Consider the following 18083-nt stretch of genomic DNA (forward strand, 5'->3'; position numbering starts at 1 on the left):
GAAGCGTGTGGAGGCAGCCAAAATGGTGAGAGAGGAGAGCCGTTATCTCTTCAGGAGCTGCTGCTGTCCCAGTGCTGGAGCCTGCGGCTCACTTCAGGTCTTTGGCCGCTTCTCCTGTTTGCTGCCTCATTGGCCTCAGCATCCATGCTGGCCGATGATGCGATGCCCACAACCCAGCCTCCCCATGCCCTGGAGACTTGGCTAGACCCGCCTCTGCCCACCTCTCTCTGGCCTGCCTTCACTGGGACGCTCTACCCATTGCTCAGCCCCTTAGAACCAGATTCCTCTGCCAGGGCCCTCCCCAGGCTGCCCTGGACTGGCCTGTGTGCCCATGTTTGTTCTTTCTGTAAACAGTTTGGGCTTTACTTTTTAAGGGTCAGAACTGTCCAGTGAAGTATTAATATAGTTCCCCGCCACTATCTACTTTCTTGAAATCAATGAAAACCAAATGTCAGTCTAAAAAATATGAAAAAAATAAAGACAGTCTCTGACCACTGCAAAGTACAGTCTTAAATACACAGTGAGAAGAAAGTCAACCACTAACCTTAGCTGTTGGGAATTTACCCTAACCTCAGCTTTGAGTTTGGGATTTGAAGCACTCCACCCCATATAAGACCATGAGTTTCAAATCAGGTGTTTCTGGGTTCACCACTGGGCTCTGCCCCTTTGTGTATGACATCGGACAAATTACTTAGTATTTTGAGCTTCAGTGTTTTAATGTGCAAAGTAGGATTAAAAATACTGCCCATAGTACAGGAAGTCTAAAAGGATTGAACGAGCTGATATATGACAAGCACTCAGCATCTGGCGTGCTGTGAGCATTAAATAAGTGGTGGGGAATGTTAACTAGACTGGAGGAACATTAAGATCATTGATGAATGGTACAGTAGTGCTTGTCACCGTCGTGAATGGCTCTACCACGTGGGCCACTGTATATCAAGTGCCTGTGACACTGCAGGCATTAGAAATACAAGTATGAGACAAAACAAGAACAGCAACAAAATAGTCCCTACCTTGGATGCAAGAAGCATATGGAGGACTTGACACCATCTGAAGATAGTGACCACGGGTAGCTCATCTCATATCCTCACATCCTTACAATAGCACATGGTGGCTGTTCATTCAGTGGCACCGAGTTGGACCATGCCATCCAGAGCTGGAATCTGAATTAGTCTCCTGGCTCCTATCCCAGGTCTTTCCACCAGGCCAGTATTCTCAAACTTCAGCTTGCACCAGGGTCTCCTGGAGGCTTGTTAAAACACAGGTTGCTGGGCCCAGACCCCCCACAGTGTCTGATGTGGTAGTTCTGAGGTGGGATCTGAGAACTGGCATTTTTAACAAGCTCCCAGAGATGCTGGTGCTGCTGGTCTGGGGACCACATTTGAGAACCTCGGCTCTAAAAGTCGCATAGAGAACACCATTTCCCTGGACATTTCCTGTGTTGTTTTTGACTGCTAACAGCCTGCAGAGAGTGGTATGGCTGATTATGTAAGGGCTGTTTATTAATATCATGATGACGCCCGCTGTAGCTTTTCTTGTAGTGAAACATACTTCCGTTGGTCAGTTACCTGCTCAGGAGGGAAAGTAGGTCCTGCTAGGTTTCTTTGCTACGAACTCTACTCCTCTCCCAAGTGAGGCCAGGCACCCTTCAGGCAAGAGGGGATAGGTGGCTCTGTCTGTGGTGCTCATCCCCTGTTTTCCTCAGTGGCATGTTGGGACATTGCTTTGGGCTCCAGGTTTGATAAATGGGTTTTACCTGTTCAGAAGGCCCAGGCCCACTTTATATAAACTTACCCTCTTATACTCAATCTTTGGTGACCAGCCTGGGGCACCCCTTTTGTTGGCCTGGGGGCCTTACTTTTGCCGGGGTGGCCATCCTGTCTGTCCCTGTGCTAATATCCTCAGTGTCTGGATCCTGTGTTGGCTGGGCTCTCTCCTGTCCCCTGAAGGTTTTTCTCAGTGCATCCTCCTACCCCCCTGCAGTCTGGTCTGCACCCCCCCCTCAACTAAGGCTCCCCAAGGTTCACAAAAAAGGTTGGGTCCTAGCAGATCATTTTCCACTACTTTCAGAATAAAAGAGTTTGTAAACTTTTCCAAGTTTGAAAATTGTGACTATAATCTCTTGAAACAAGCAGACGTTTATATAATACAGATTCTTTCACTATAACTATTTTCATGGATCTAGAAGTGGAGTAGCAAAAACACGCTTGACTTCCTAAGCAGTAGCCAGAATATGAAAATGGGTAAAAATAATATTGGTCTGTTAGCATCTTTTCATCCACGCTTATTGGTTCTGGCAGGGTGGAAATGAATCCCAGCAGTGATGAGGTCAGACTTCCAGATAAAGGTCCCTTGAGCATACCCTGAGGTGGGGCTTTGGTTATTTAGGTCTACAGACCACTGACATAACCAGGGGGACGGTGGCACCCAGAGGACAAGGGCTCACACATGTGTGGCCTCCGGTGTGAACCCCCCCACTTGGCAGGGGACAGCAGGACTGAGTCCAGACCCACAGTTTTCATCTTTGTTTAGCATTCAGAAATAACTTTTTGTTGCCAAGATCCAAAGAGCTGTGATCTAGATAAAACAGGATTTTTAAGCCCTGAAAATATACTGAGGTTTATAGGCAAGTTCTCATTTTATTAAAAGCGCAGTCCTACAAGTTTCACATTCCACAAGTAATAGCCATTTGGGGAATGGGGTGTGTGCCACACAGCACTTACGAGGCCCAGGTCTTCATTGTCTCCGGTATTTTCATAAAAGAGAACCAAAGGCCTCTGATTTTCACTTGTTTTTCAAATCTACTTTAACCTCACAGCTCACCTCAGTTTTTGAGCTAAGTCATTTAAAAACAGATGTTAATATTTTCTTTTGTTGGCTACTTTTTGCTAGCATTCTGTGTGTGCACAGAATACAGTCTTTAAGATTAGACTCTGAATGAACATGTAGAGCTCTTTTGAATGAACTAGAAAGATATTCTCGCATATAAAAACAGGCATGAAACAGCAAGCATAGTATGATCGCACCTCATAAAAAATTGTGTGTGTGTGTGTGTGTGTGTGTGTGTGTGTGTGTGTGTACAGAAAAGAGCCTGGAAGGATAATGGTATTTTCTCCAGATAATGAAATAGATTTCAGATTTTTACCCTATTTCTTATGCTTTTCTGTATAATTTTAGTTCACTAAAGTAATGCTAAGTCAACTTGAAGACCAGGGGAAAAAAAGATTTCTGGTGTGAGTTTGAACTTGGGCTGAAAAGCCTGTAGGCCTCTGGCTCTGGAAGCACCATTTGCAGGTCTGTGGACCCTCCCAGAGCAGCCTCCCCTCTGAAGGTTGACCTCTCCCATCCTGGGTTCACTTCACCTGAAACGTGAGCAGCAGGCATTTGCAAAGATCAATTCTGGTGGTAACCACGACAGTCATCATTTCCCATGTGCTGGGTTTCCAGATCTGATAGATAGGGAGAGCTCGCCTAAGCAGCTCAAGGAAAAGAAAGTCACGCTCCAGGGTGGATGCCTGTTGTTTCCCATGTGCCAACCACTCTGCCAAGAGCTTTGCATGCACGTTTAGTCTCTATAAAACTCTATTAAAAAGGAAGTAATTTTTTAATCCTTATTTTACAGATGAGGGAACTGGATCTTACCGAGACTGAATGACTTGCCACAGGTCATGCACTAAGCATTGGCCTTGGGAATCCAGCCCAGGGCTGTGTGGCTTCAGGGTCCATGCTTTTAATCATTTCAAGATTGCTAATTTAAGTAGAAATACAATAGTTTCTACCTTATTTCTGGAGTTTGCTCTTTTATATAAGTTATTTGGGACCCTGACTATTTCAATAAAGAAGTTCTAACCCTCAGCATACCAGAAAAAAATAGTCATTACCATTTACCACATGGGTCCAATGGACTCTCTTAATTTTTTAACTATCTAGTGAATTTCTACCTCATCTTTTTCCTTCCAGTCACCTTTGTACACATACATATCTTCAGCATTTGTCCATTAACAAACTGTATATAAAATAAGATTTGGTATATAATCATCATAGAAGGTGAAAGAATACTGTCCCACATGCATTGAACGAAGTGGATGATCCAGGCTCTTGCTCGAGAATTCTGATGGTGTTTTTCCTCTTGGTGACTAACTGCATGCCAGTACCATATTTTCTTTTTGTCCTTAGAAATATATTGTTCACTTTCTGACTCTTGAGTTTTAAAGAATTGATCCAGGATGCCATCATGTGAAGACTCTTAGGCTGAGGTTTCACTCTTGTGATCAATTCCAGCATCCTCGGAGTCTCCAGTCTTGTCCCAGCCCTGGCATTCATCTCGGATTTCGCTAGTGCTGGGAAACCTCTCCCTCTGTCACTTTTCCTCTCTTTATTGTTAGAGTCAGGAATGAAAAATTCTTAATTCTCCATTCTATTCAATGGAAGTTAAAAGCAAACTAAAAAAATGGTACTTCCAATCTTCTTTGATATATTTCAGAAAGATGTGCGATATTTTGGGTAATGCAATAAGCAATATGAAGGGTGATGCAATAGTCACAATCGATTTCCCTGATGAATCTTCTTCTAGACCTACACTGTTCAATACAGTAGCCATTATTCTCAGTTATTATTTTAAACAATGTTTTTTTAATTAAAAAAAAAAGTCTTTATTGATTTCAGAGAGAGAGAGAGAAACATCAATGATGAGAGTCATTGATTGGCTGCCTCCTGCACGCCCCCTACTGGGGACCAAGCCTGCAACCTGGGCATGTGCCCTGACCGGGAATCGAACCTGTCAATACTCAGCCACTGAGCCACGCCGGCTGGGCTCAGTTATTATTTTAAACTATGGAGTATTCCAAACATACACAAAAATAGTGAAGTAAGTGAAAATGCACCCCGTATACCCAGTATATCCACGCCTTAGATTTAAAACATGTTACTCTTTTAACTGGCCAGATTCTTCACTCTGACTTTCTTATTTGTTGGTGGTGGCAAGGAGGCTGAGGAGCATGTCTTTTTGAAATCAAATCTCAGTTCAAATCCTAGTGATATGACTAGTTATCTTAGACTAAGTTACCTCCCTGAGCTTCAATTTTCTATTTCTAAATGAGATTAGTAATGTCCACCTCTTGGGGTTGTGAGGCTTATATGCAATAAACAGAAAATATTTAACATGATGCCAGATACATGTGAGCACCCAGCAGTGGGTCCTTAGTACTATAGGCATTTCCTTTATAGGGCCTTTGACAGATTCTGGTAACTCAATTTGGGAAAACAGGGTAATTCTCAGTCCCAATCTCCAACCCCATTTTCTTTTTATTTTAAAAAGCAATTAATTACATGTTACCTGACCTACCAGAAAACCATCTCCTAATTTATAAGAACTTTCGGATCCCGTAGCTGTCTCCCCTTTTATTCCTTGGGCTAGTTCAGCACACTAAGCAAGGCCTTCCACATAGCTTTTCTTAAGCTTATATTGTTCTCTGTGTCTAAACCTAACTTTATTCAAAGTCCTTTAAAAGAAAAAACCTCCAAAAGTGAAGCTGCCTTTCACTTTATGGGAGAATCAATTGCACTGGTAATAGGCTTGTGTTTAATGATTCATGTAAACATATTAGGATTCGAGGAAGAGAGAACCTGCAGGAAAGAATGAGGCAGGGAGTTAGGAATCAGTTTCACTCTGATGAGCATGACCTTGAAGGAGTCCCTTCTACCCTTTCTTTTTTTTATCATTGCAAATGGTAGGAAAATTAATGACTTGAATATTTTGGGTTTTTTGTTGTTGTTTTTAAATAACTCTAAGGGCGTGTGAGCTCAGTGTGTGCTCTAAAGAGCAATGCTTTGGTATTTTGTTTGGGAAGGGTAATTAAAAACTTGAAGGTAAAAGAATCTGCAGAAGGCGAACAAATTATCCTTACATAATAGGGTTATTGTTTCTTAACCCGAAGTCACCTGTATTCATGCTTCACTTTCCTTTGCACTCATCACTGTTCTTAACCATGAACGTGGAAGTGTCTGGCCCAGCTAGTGGCCTCCTGAGATTTCAACATTCTGTGGAGATCTGTGTCCAACTTTAGAAACAGTAAATCTAAATTTATCAGTTTTAGGAGCATGTAATGTGTCCACTTTTTGCCCAAGAAGAAAATAAGGAACTCTCTCCTTCCTCAAGAAATGGTTAGTGCTCTTAAGTACATCTTTCACTTCTGTCTTTTTCTTTTCATTAAAAAAATTCTGTGAAGCCACAGGTCTAAAAATATGTGGTTTATATCACTGTTCTTTTTAGCATCTTCCGCAATCCACTCCCCAAGGCCCAAGGGCCAGTTATCATCGATATGATGTTTTCCAAACCTTATTGAAACCAACGCCAGTTAACAATCATGGACTTACCAGGTTGTCGGGTTTGGGCTGCCCTTAACAAAAAGAGAGAGCTTTAAATAAAGTATGAAATTTTAAATTTGCACATTGTTGTTGGAAAGTATATTTAATCAAGAAATTGCTTTAGTAAATTAAGAAAACCCATGGCACCATTCTTTGGCAGGGTGACAGTTGCCTCAGGATTTTCAAAGTTGCTGGTTAACTTAATCATCTTAACAGCTCCCAGTACAGTTACCCAATTCTTTCTGTTTGTTTTTTCATGTCTTCCTTGACCATATGATCAATAGTTTTGGTTTTAAATATTGTTTGTGCTCCTATTTTGATTTGGTTTGGAAAGTACAGAAAATTATAGCGTAGTAGGAAGTAACAGTTGCCCCTATCGCCACCACTCAGAGGCAGCCAGACTGAAGCGTTTCCAGAGGCCTGGCCAGTCTCTGCTGCTAGTACACTGAGAGTACTAAAGCCTTATGCATCATTTATGGTGAATATTTCCCCAGGCCTTTTATGTCGTTTTTATGTTAATTGAAGCTAAGCAGGTACCTAACGCACAGTGTTTAAAGCCCCGAATGACTCGCGGGCTCATTATAAAAAGTGACCCCTGACTCCGCCTTCCCCATTCCGCTCAGCTCTTCAGAAGCAGTTGCTCTTCTCACCGCCTTCGCTTGCAAATCTCCCAGTAGCCTGATGGTGTTGCTTCTTGATTTTTCTCAGCTTTAGGCATTTTCGTTGGCCTCCTTCACGGAAGAGGGCTCAGCAGTGTCACCGCAGGCTGCCCGCCACCCTTCTCATCCCGAACCCTCCTCAGCTGGGCGTGTTATTAGGCCAGATGAGTGCTCGGTGTCTCTGTTGTGGACACTAGTAAATAGTGGCCACAGCTGAGCCATTAAGAGAATGTTTCCTTTCCTGTGTAGCTTATTGTTTTCTTTTGCATCAAATAATTGTATTGGTTTGCAGATTTATCCTCATACTTTTCTATGGTCCCCAAGTTACCCCCAAACTTTTCCCCAGTGGTGTGAGTCTCCTCTCATGGCCTCCAAAAACATTAGGTATTTTATCAGTATCGAGTTGCTGGAGTCTCTCCTAGGCCCTCTCGTCTGCTCCCATCTGGCTGGTTGTGCCCAGCCTTCTGCTCACATGTATCCCAGGGAGCTCTCTTCACTCTCCTGTTTGCTTCCATTTCCTACATAACCATGTGATACTAGTTTCCTGTTGCTGTGGTAACAAATTACAGTAAACCTAGTGGCTAAAAACAACACAAATTTATTATCTTATAGCTCTGGAGTTCACAAGTCTGAAATGGGTCTAAAATCAAAGAGTCAACAGGGCTCCTTCCTTCTGGAAGTTCTAGAAGAGAATCCATTTCCTTGACTTTCCAGCTTCTAGAGGCCACGTGCATTCTTTGGCTCATGACCCCTTTCTCCGTCTTCAAAGCCAGCATTGTAGCTCAGATCTCTGACTTTGACTCTCCCCTCTCCCTCTTCCACTCATAAGGAACCCTTGTGATTATATTGGGTTTGATTAAGTAATACAGGATACTTTCCCCATCTCAAGATCTATTCTGTCATGTAACGTAACATATCCACAGATTCTGGAGGTTAGAACTTGAGTATATCTTTGGGGTGGGGCATTATTCTGCCTTCCATGAATATCTTTCCCTTTCCTCAGCCTCCAGTAGCTTCTTGAGAAAAGGTGAATGGAATGGAAATTTTCTGAAATATTGCACTTCTGAAAAAGTCTTTATTCTGTCTTTGATTGATAGTTTGATAGGATATAAAATTCCAGATTGGGAATCTATATTAATCAGGATAGGCTAGGGTGATGCAAAATCTCAGTGGCTTCACATGTTGGAGTTTATGTCTTGCTTATCTTAGTAAGACCCTCTGTGGGTCCAGTGGCTCTAGGAAAGCTCCCTTCCAGAGCTCACACAGGAATCCAGACTGTTTATATCCTGTGGCTTTAGCTTCTCAACTCAGACCTCCATGTCATAATGGCAGGGCAGAGAGGAGCTGGAGGGATGTGTAAAGACTTTTTATTCCCTCATCCTGAAAATGACACACCACTTTCGTAAGCCGTCTGCTGCTGACCAGAATTGGCCACAGGTCCCGCTCAATTGCAAGGGAGTTGAGAAATAGACCTCATGGGTATTGTGAACATTAATTGTCTCTGCCACAAAATCATTTTCCCTTAGAACATTAAGGTCCTTCTCCACTCATAGCTTCTGGTATTTCTGTTGAGAAGACTAATTCTTGACCCTTTATATGAAAATCTATTCTGTATTTGTGGAAGTTTCTTATTTCCAGTGTCCTAAAATGTTATGATTTTGTGCCTACTGTGTGTCAGTTTTCAGATACTATCCTTGGTACTCAGTGGAGTTTCAGGGGGAAAACTGATATTCTGTTTCAGGATATTTGTTTGACTTTTTTCACTGATTTCTTCCTCTGTATTTTCTCTTTCTGTCTTTCTGACCTTCTCTTATTTGAATGTTGGACCTCCATGACCAATAGTTTATATTTCTTATTTTGTTTTATTTTTTTTTTGTCTTTTTGCTCTACCATCTGATAGAATTTCTCATCTTTGCCTTTCGGTGTTTCTGTTGAGTGTCTTCTTCGTTGTTCTCATTTTTTTTATATCCAAGATTTTGTTTGTTGTTGTTATTGTTTTCTGGATGTTCTATATCACAGCATTCTTTGGTTCCATAAAGGGCCTTTACATTTTTTACAGAAGATTACTCCTAGATATTTGTTTTTCTACATTTTGGTTGCTATTCTGATTGAAATATTTTTTTTACTATATTGTAAATGGATTTTTGTCATATTCAAAGTTATTGATTTTTGTGCTGTGTATATACTCATGCTGCTGAACTTTTTATTTCAATAGTTTTTCAAAAATTTTTTCTTGATAAGGAATTACATACTTGACAAAAAACATTCATTTTACCTCCTCCTATCTAATTCTGTGTTAAGTTTTATAATATTGTCCAGAATAATATTAAGTAATGTCAGGTCCCTGGTGGGAGAGTGTGTATTAATTAACACCATGTCACACATTTAGAACATGTACCTGGCACATAGTAACACTCAAACATTTTTCAAATGAATGAATGGTGGTTATAGATAACATCTTTGTTTTGTTTGAAGTTTGATTGATTATGCTATACGTGTTTTATCACTGAGGTTAATTTTGGCACTGAGATTAAAATAGACATTTCTTATCATGTTAATGAAATATTCTTAGTTTTTTGAAAGCATACAATTATTTGAGGAAATAATGTTTCTTGTGATCTTGTATTTAGAAATAGGTATTGAATTAAATTAACTTAATTCACTTTTATTTTTAAAAACTAATGGGGGATAGATTGATAAGTATAATCAGACACTTTTTAAAAAATCAAGTGTTTGATTTGTCTTAACATCTTTACTGGTGACCTGGGAGAGGAAATGCTTAGAAAATTCTCTGAGTTTGAATCATTTTAAATTTTTTAATTTTTTTGCCTGAGGGGAGAGGGGAATAGTAGTAAACCTTGCACTGTCCACTAAGCCTAGTGTCTTTGTCAGTTTTCACCGGGGCTTCCACTCAGTATGATATTGCAACGCAAACAGACTATCAAAACACTGGGCATCCTTCAGGGAACATAGCTGTGCCCCGTGCGAGCTGTGATTTATCTACTCCTGACAGATTAGATGCAGTTTTAGTCAACAGTGGTTAAAAGAGACATAACTGAGCTGGAGAACAGGCAGACGGTAACACTAGGATGAGCATGCAAGGTGGCAGAAAAGACTAAATTGATTGTAATTCTTGTCAGGAAGGACATTAGCTGAGGAAAATGATCAAAGTCTGTAAAACCAGAAGGAGTGGGATTGAAGCGAACACAAAACTGTCCACCAAGGCCATGAACACATCTCCGGTCTGAAATAAACAGGCCCGTTGTTCCTCAGATCTTAATAAGGTATATCAAAGACAGATTGAAGGATATTCTGCTGCTTCTAGTGGCTGGTGGACACCTGGGCATCATTTGCCCAAATGAGAGTGCAGGCCCGAACTGTACATCAGTCCTCATAAAAGTTTATTTGTATTTATGGAAGACAAACTCACGACGGATTAAGAGGGGAGCAGGGCTGTTTGGGGGAACAGCCTACTGCTTTAGAGCCAATGTTCTTAAATCCAGGAAGATCATTCCTATTTTATATATAAAGGAAAATGAGCATTCTTTCCCCCCAATAATATTAATTAGTAATTATTGACCCTTACCGACAATGTAGTAATTACTGATGCTTATTTCCAGATCATTCCCTGGACTGCTCCTGTTCAGATGACCCATTTGTAGGGCCACCCCTTCTGTGGCACCCTAGCTGGAGCTTGAGTTCCGGGTACAGCCCCGTCCCCACTCTTATTGGTTCTTAGACCGGGTGAAAGCCAACTGCTCTTTCTGAGTTTTGTTTTTTCCATTTACCAAATGGAAAACAATAATGATTTTCCCGTGTTCAAACCATTTGCATTTTTGTGAGAAAAGAAAAAGGAAATCAAGTAATGTTTGTAAGAGCGCTGTGTCCCTGATGGGTAGGTGAAGGTGGAGATGACCTGGTTCCCAGATCTGGTCACCCCATAAATGAACCCCTATGTGGCCTGCTGCTCTGGTGAGCTGGCTTGACTATGGGGGGCTGGCTGACAGGGTTCCTTTTGGCCCCTGAAGCCTAAAGTCTAGTGCAAGGCAGGCTGAGTGACACCCTGACCGTTTTCTTCCAGGCTCACACTCTCATCCTGACCTTGAGCTTTAAAGGACACAGAAAGGGAATGAGAGTTATTTTCTGAGACGCAGAGCAGAGCAGAACCACCGCACTCTCCCATCAGAGCCTTTCCCCGCAGCCGAACGCAGGCCCCCTCCCCAAGGGGGATTTGGATGCATGTACTTATTGCGCAGGACGCGAGAGAAGTGAGCAGTGGGAAAGGGGCCAACAGCAGGAAGGAGCCAAGGCGGGAGCCAAGGGGAGGCGGCTGGAACCCCCTTCAGATGCTGCCCCCTGAGAACGCCGGTCCTTGACACCGCGGCCGGGGGCTGTCCTTGAGGACTGCGTGACCTTCAGGACCCCTCCCCCTCCTTGGAGAAGGTGGCCTTGCGCTCCTGCTAGGGACCCTAGTGTGCAAAGCTGTCCGGCACCAGCGGGCTGCTGCGGCTCTCAGGCCGCTCTCCCGTAGCCGTGGCTGGCACGCATCAGCGTAAACCGCACTGTCACCTTTACGCACATTTTTACCGCCTCGGCTCTGCTGTAACTCCTCAAGGGCACGGAACACGTCTTACACACCTTCTTGGCGGAAGGGCTCCGTAGTAATTATAGCACCAGAGGAGCCCTTTCATCTGGGAGTCCAGGCACCCAAAGCTTGTCCGGCAGGTAAGCCGTGTGCGGCCTGACGGCCTCGCCCCGCAGCCCCGCAGCCCCGCAGCCCCGCAGCCCCGCAGCCCCGCAGCCCCGCAGCCCCGCAGCCCCGCAGCCCCGCAGCCCCGCAGGGTGCCGTGAGGCCCCGTAACCAGAGCTGCCCGGGAGGCGGCGTTGCTTCCCACGCTCGCTTCTTTCCCTGGCTTTCATTCTCATGCTCTCCGATTTTCCTTCCTCTTCAAAACGAGATCCCCCCTTGCTTTGGGCAAAAAGAAGAATATTTCACCGAGGGAAGGCACTGCCAGCTCGGTGGCCGCTGCAGCACGGTGGGGAGGGCCAGCCTGCCGCTGGCGGGCGCACCGGGTGACACTGCCTGTCGTTACTGTGTGATCTGGGCAGACTTCTGAATGCCTCTTATCCTCAGTTTTGCCGTCTGTGTAGCAGGGACAGCGGGCCCTATGGACAGGGTTGTGGAGAGGATGGACGGAAAGGAGCCGTGTAAAATCCTTAGCACAGCCCCGGCTGCGTGGCTCGGCTGCTTGGCGCGTCGTCCTGTGCCCCAGAAGGCTGCGGGTTTGATCCCCGTTGGGGCACATGCCCAGGTGCGCCCCATCCCTGGCCAGGATGCACACGGGGAGCCCCGATCGATGCTCCTTTCTCACACTGATGTTTCTCTCTGTCTCTCTCTCTTTCTCAAATCAATAAAAACATATCCTTGAGTGAGGGTTAAAAAACAATAATAGCCCGGCCGGTATTGCTCAGTGGTTAGGCATCAACCCATGCACCGAGAGGTTGTGGGTTCGATTCCCGGTCAGGGCACATGCCTGGGTTGCGGGCTCCATCCCCAGTGTGGGCCGTGCAGGAGGCAGCCCATCCATGTTTTTATCTCATTGATGTTTCTCTCTCTCTGTTCTTGTCTCTCTAAAAATCACTAAAAACATTTAAAAAAAATAATAAATAAAATGTTTTTACTGCTAACTGCATTACCTAAGTTATATTCTCTAATGCCACTAATTGATGACTTGCACCTTAACTGGGTCCTGATATGAATTTAGATAATATTTTAACAACTGTCCATTTATAATATCTGCTGAGGCCTTTCAGAGTAACTGCTTTAAATAAGTTTGGTCGTGTATGCTTTGTGGTATTTGGTTCAAGCCAGATCAATTTGTTTTAGCCAGTGGTTTTGGTTTTTTCCCCTAGCAAAAGTGTTTTTGTTACTGACCATTTTAAATAGGTATACATAATCTGTTTTTAATCAGCGATGTACTGGATACCTTTGTAGATGAGTGTTTCATCCTATCAGAAACATAAAGGACTACTTGGTTATTGTTATGTGCTCAAAGCCAATCGGTACCTTAGTGAAGCATCTCAGAGAAGAATCATTTTATTTCAACATCCTGGACTTGCGAGGGTATATTGTTTACCTTGGTGTCTGAGAAAGTCAACCACTGTTACCCCAAATGACAAAAGTTACTCTTCTACTTATTGCATTTAATTGTTTTACTTATGCCTCAGCCTTTTAGATACTGAGTATGTGTAAAACAAATTCAGAGATTCATAATTTTATATTTTAATTATAAATATTACATTTCTTTTAATTCTTTGAATAATTTGAATGATTGCGCTATATAGTTTATATATTAAATTTCTTTTAACTCTATGTGAACATGAGTAATTTGAATGATTGTTATACAGGTAATATATTTTGAACCACATATACAATTTAAAAAGTACAAATAAAAGATGAATTTCCTTTCATTTTAATATCCAAATGGTTTTGTAATGTAATTTTTGAAAAGAAGAAGAAAAAATTTTAGAGCATCACAAAAAAGGCTATTGATGAAGGCCCTGCATCATCCTTTCTTCGGGGATCTAAGAATTAGATTATTTCATAATTCACATGGGTTTCATTCTTCAACCTTATAAAAATATTTTTAATGGTGTATTCTTAATCTTCTTATTCTTTACAGTTGATGTTATGGTTGTGTGACCTTGAATGCTTGCGTTACAGCTCAAAGCTGTAATTTACTCAGAATTAAGGATTGTAAGGATGTGCTTTTATATATTCTTTTATGCACACTCTATATTTCACAAAGATAATTTTACAATTATCTTTTTATAAAACTTTCTTTAAATGATATACAAATATATTATTTCCAATGTTACTTCATTGGAAATTACATTCATCTGATAATGTTCTCTTTGAGAATAAATGTATTTTAGGGAAATTTCTCCTCAATTTATTTTGTCAGAAACTCAAATTTAATGAAAAATAATTCGACCTTTTGATGTTTAAAAAGTTCTGATTGTAATTGATCTTAAAGGATATAGATGGGTAGTGCCATCTGCTTTGGGCCTTGAATAGTCTCAACAAGAGAGTTCCAGAAGTTCCACCATGAGCAGAGAGAGATCTGTGCCTCCTGCTTCTCAGAAGTCACCACGTAAGACATAGAAGACTAAACCATTCCCTAATTATTGTGCTAATGGCACTAAAAAGAGATGATTGATTTTTTAAATGTGTAATTTAATATTCTTCCATATATATGCAAATATAAAAAGATTAGGATTTTTCATCTCACTCTGAAAAGGCTCTTTTGCAATTGCAGGTGCCCCAAGGTGCTTGGGAGGTAGTTTTCGTTGTTGGTGTTTGTCTTGCTGTGGAGCACGCAGGTCCCTGGGGACCCAGAAGCTCTCAGAATCTGCATTATTCCTGCAGTATTGCTTAGCTGTACTGTCCTTGGGACTGTGTGTTGGCAGAAGGGAGTGTGCTGGCAGACCACCTTAATTTTCACTTAGAAAATTGTCAACCTGCAATCCTGCCTTCTAAGTAATTACTTTGCTATGGTCGAAGTACCTGCAAGAAGATAAATCTTTTGCTAGATAGAAATTCCTCAAGTACTTTTTCCCCCATCAAAAATGATAGCAGATGTGATGGGTTTGGATTACTAAATAGGCAAGTTCTATATTCACAGGATATAAATAGTGCATATTATTTTAAGAACTATTGTCTTAATTATGCAGTTATAGAAAGAACTAGCAGAAATTCCTGGGGAAAAGCAAAAGACCACTGTTCTGCTTTATTTGGGGGGAGGGGTGTGACCTGCCATTTATTTAATGATTTAGAAGTTTGTAAAGGGAGCCTAGGATTAATTTGATTGCATTGGGAAAACAGATAAATTTCACAATCAAAATAGACTCGCTCTTACCTAGTCTCCCTTACTTTCCTCTAGAACTCTTTTCCACTGTGAAAGACAAGTTAAGCCATCTCCCTGTTCTGTGCTACAGCCACCTGTTCTTCAAGACACAACCACAGGTCTACAGCCTTTAAGCAAGTTAGTGAATTAACTCAGAACCATTAGATAGGCCTCCTCCTCCCATTCTCTCCATTAATCTTTGTTAGTTCGACTTTCTAGTAAATTTAAGTGTGTGTGTGGAAAGATAGATGATGATAGATGATAGATGATAGATAGATGATAGATGATAGATAGATAGATAGATAGATAGATAGATAGATAGATAGATAGATGATAGATGATAGATAGATATAGATGATAGATGATAGATGATGATAGATAGATGATAGATAGATAGATAGATAGATAGATAGATAGATGATAGATGATGATAGATAGATGATAGATAGATAGATAGATAGATGATAGATAGATAGATAGATAGATAGATGATAGATGATGATAGATAGATAGATAGATAGATAGATAGATAGATGATAGATAGATAGATAGATAGATAGATAGATAGATAGATAGATAGATAGATAGATGATAGATGATGATAGATAGATAGATAGATAGATAGATAGATAGATAGATAGATAGATAGATAGATAGATAGATAGATGATAGATGATGATAGATAGATAGATAGATAGATAGATAGATAGATAGATAGATAGATAGATAGATAGATAGATACATGGATAGGTACAGTTGGCCTTTAGATTCCATGGGTTGTGCGTCTTCAGCCAACTGGATGGAAAATATGCAAAATAAAATGTTACATTGTCCCTGACGTGTACTATGTGATTAGGCCTACGATGGTTGCCTCTGTACTGAACTTGTACAGACGACTTTTTCTTGTCCTTTTCCCCTGAACAATACAGTATAACAACTATTTACGTAGCATTTGCCTTGCATTAGGTATTATAGGTAATCTAGAGATGACAAAGGATACAGGAGGATGTGTGAAGGTAACATGCAAATACTATGCCATTTTATATAAGGGACTTGAGCATCTGTGGATTTTGTTATCCAAAGAGTAGAACCAATCCCCCATGGATACCTAGGAATGACTGTGTTGCGTGTGTGTGTATTTGTAAAAGTTATGAGGGTAGGTGTGTAAACATTATAGATTTTCCCCTAAGGCAAATAAATCCAATAGAGTAATCCCTGTCTCCACTGGTGGCAGAAAGGTATCTCAATTTCTTACAGTTTAAATCAGCTTCTCATGGGTCTCCCCTTCCCTTCCCTTTCATCCCTTCTCCTGTAGCTGATCAAGTTCCCTGGGGGTTTTGTGTGGCCTCAGCGGAGTGGCACTTTGTCCAGATGCTGTCCTCTGTCCGGGATCACCCCAGGTCTCTAGGCCTGGTCTTGGGTTTCAGTCTGTTGCTTCTCTGAGTCACTGAGCCTGGCCACCCCAGGCCCTCTACTCAACAAGCCCACATGCGCTGCAGCCTGCTTGTCCTGACCCCAGGTCCCTCAGGTCCTGTCCCTCAACTTCAGAAAAATCCCAGAAGAGTCTTTGTAGTGAACTGTGCCAGGATCGTGTGCCTACCTCAGCCATCGACACCCTGAAGCTCAGGCTCTGGTCAGGAGCGAGGCTGCTCTGTGTGGCCTAGAGCTTCGGGGGATTCCCAGCAAGTGATCCGGGGTTTCTATTAAGCTGTCCCTCCCCAAACCACTTGGCCCAGTGGGGCGGGGGACTAGGCGTTTTCTGAGAGACCCAGGAAACTTCTAAGATCCAGCCTTGTCCCTCTTCATACACATTCCACCAGCCAACTGAACCTTTCTCTCCTTTTGGGAAGCGGCTAGCTCTCACCCTACTCCTTATCAATCTGATTTTGTTGATAAACTTGATGTCTTTTTCCTTCAGGCTTTGCTTTTTAGAATTCCAAATCACTCTTCTCTCAATCCCTTGGGGATGTAAATTTTGGCTTTCAAAACAAATAGCTTTTCTAGGAAGTCACAACTGAAACCAAAAGAGAAACGTAAAATAGAATGAAATGATCAGAAGAAATAATCAGGCACGAAACTGAAATTGTCTTCTTTTTGTATATTGTCTCCTTTCCCTATCTTACTTACCTGCTGTGTTTTGTTCTTGTTTTGGTTGTTTTAGTAATTCCTTTTTTTTTTTTAATGCTTTTAAAAAATTGATCCCTTTTGTTGTTATTGAGTGCTTTTTTTTTTTTTTTCCACGGGAGGGGTGTGGAGAAGTCTGGCAAACTGCCTCCAATCCTTTTTTGTCAGCAAAAAGATTATAATTTAAAAATAGATTCAGAAGGAACAGGGTGGAACGGGTCATTGGGGAGAAAAGGGGACATCTGTAATATTTTAAACAATAATAAAATTTAAAAAAAAATAGATTCAGATGCCCCCATCTATGAGTCTTTTTTGTAGCCTCTTGTGCACACTTTCTGAGTACAAATAATTCCTAGTGTTAATTCGTGAGTTGTTTCTTTTCATCTCCAGACTGCTTATCAAAGGACTTATAACTACAGATAATCATGACAGAAGGAAAGGACAACAAGAGAGGGAGCTTATATCACACATTGGTTCTGAACTATTGTTCATTAAATTCTGCACTTTGGGAAATTTCAGGCTTTCCTGTTGTAAATCAATAACTCCAACCCCGCAGTGTACAGTTTAAGAGAACACAAGGATCGAGGAGAAGCAACTCTTATCTCCATTGCCTTTGCTTGTAATGGCTTCCATAATTTATCCACAGAGAGAAACAAGCAATTGGAAAAATTCCTCCCTGGCTGGTCACAGCCTGTTCATAGATTGTTTGGCAAGAAATGAAGATAAACAGTTATCAGGTGTAGTAGATTATCCTTGAGAGTCTGTTTTATTTTTATCTTGCATGCACTTAAAAAAAATCTCTTTGGAGAGTAAATATTTAATTCTGTTACAGAATGCAAACTTGGTGATCATTTCACAATTAATTGGTCACTACCCACTATTACAAAGCAAATCAGTGCACCTAGGTTGCTATATAAAGGATGGGTTATCCAATGGTAATATGTATATGAATCAATGGGAATCTCATTAAAATGCAATAGGGCTGGGGTGGGGCCCAAAGTTCTGCATTTTCTGACACGTCCCCAGG

General features: G+C 41.6%; 1 protein-coding gene across 3 annotated transcripts in view; it reads left to right on the forward strand.

Annotated features, from left to right (window-relative positions):
* Window positions 1-18083, forward strand: part of UST (uronyl 2-sulfotransferase) — a 237259-nt gene that overhangs the window by 94155 nt on the left and 125021 nt on the right. The window lies entirely within an intron of this gene.

The sequence above is a fragment of the Miniopterus natalensis genome, chromosome 5 (genome assembly GCF_054644295.1).
Source record: "Miniopterus natalensis isolate mMinNat1 chromosome 5, mMinNat1.hap1, whole genome shotgun sequence".
Taxonomy (NCBI): Eukaryota; Metazoa; Chordata; class Mammalia; order Chiroptera; family Miniopteridae; genus Miniopterus; species Miniopterus natalensis.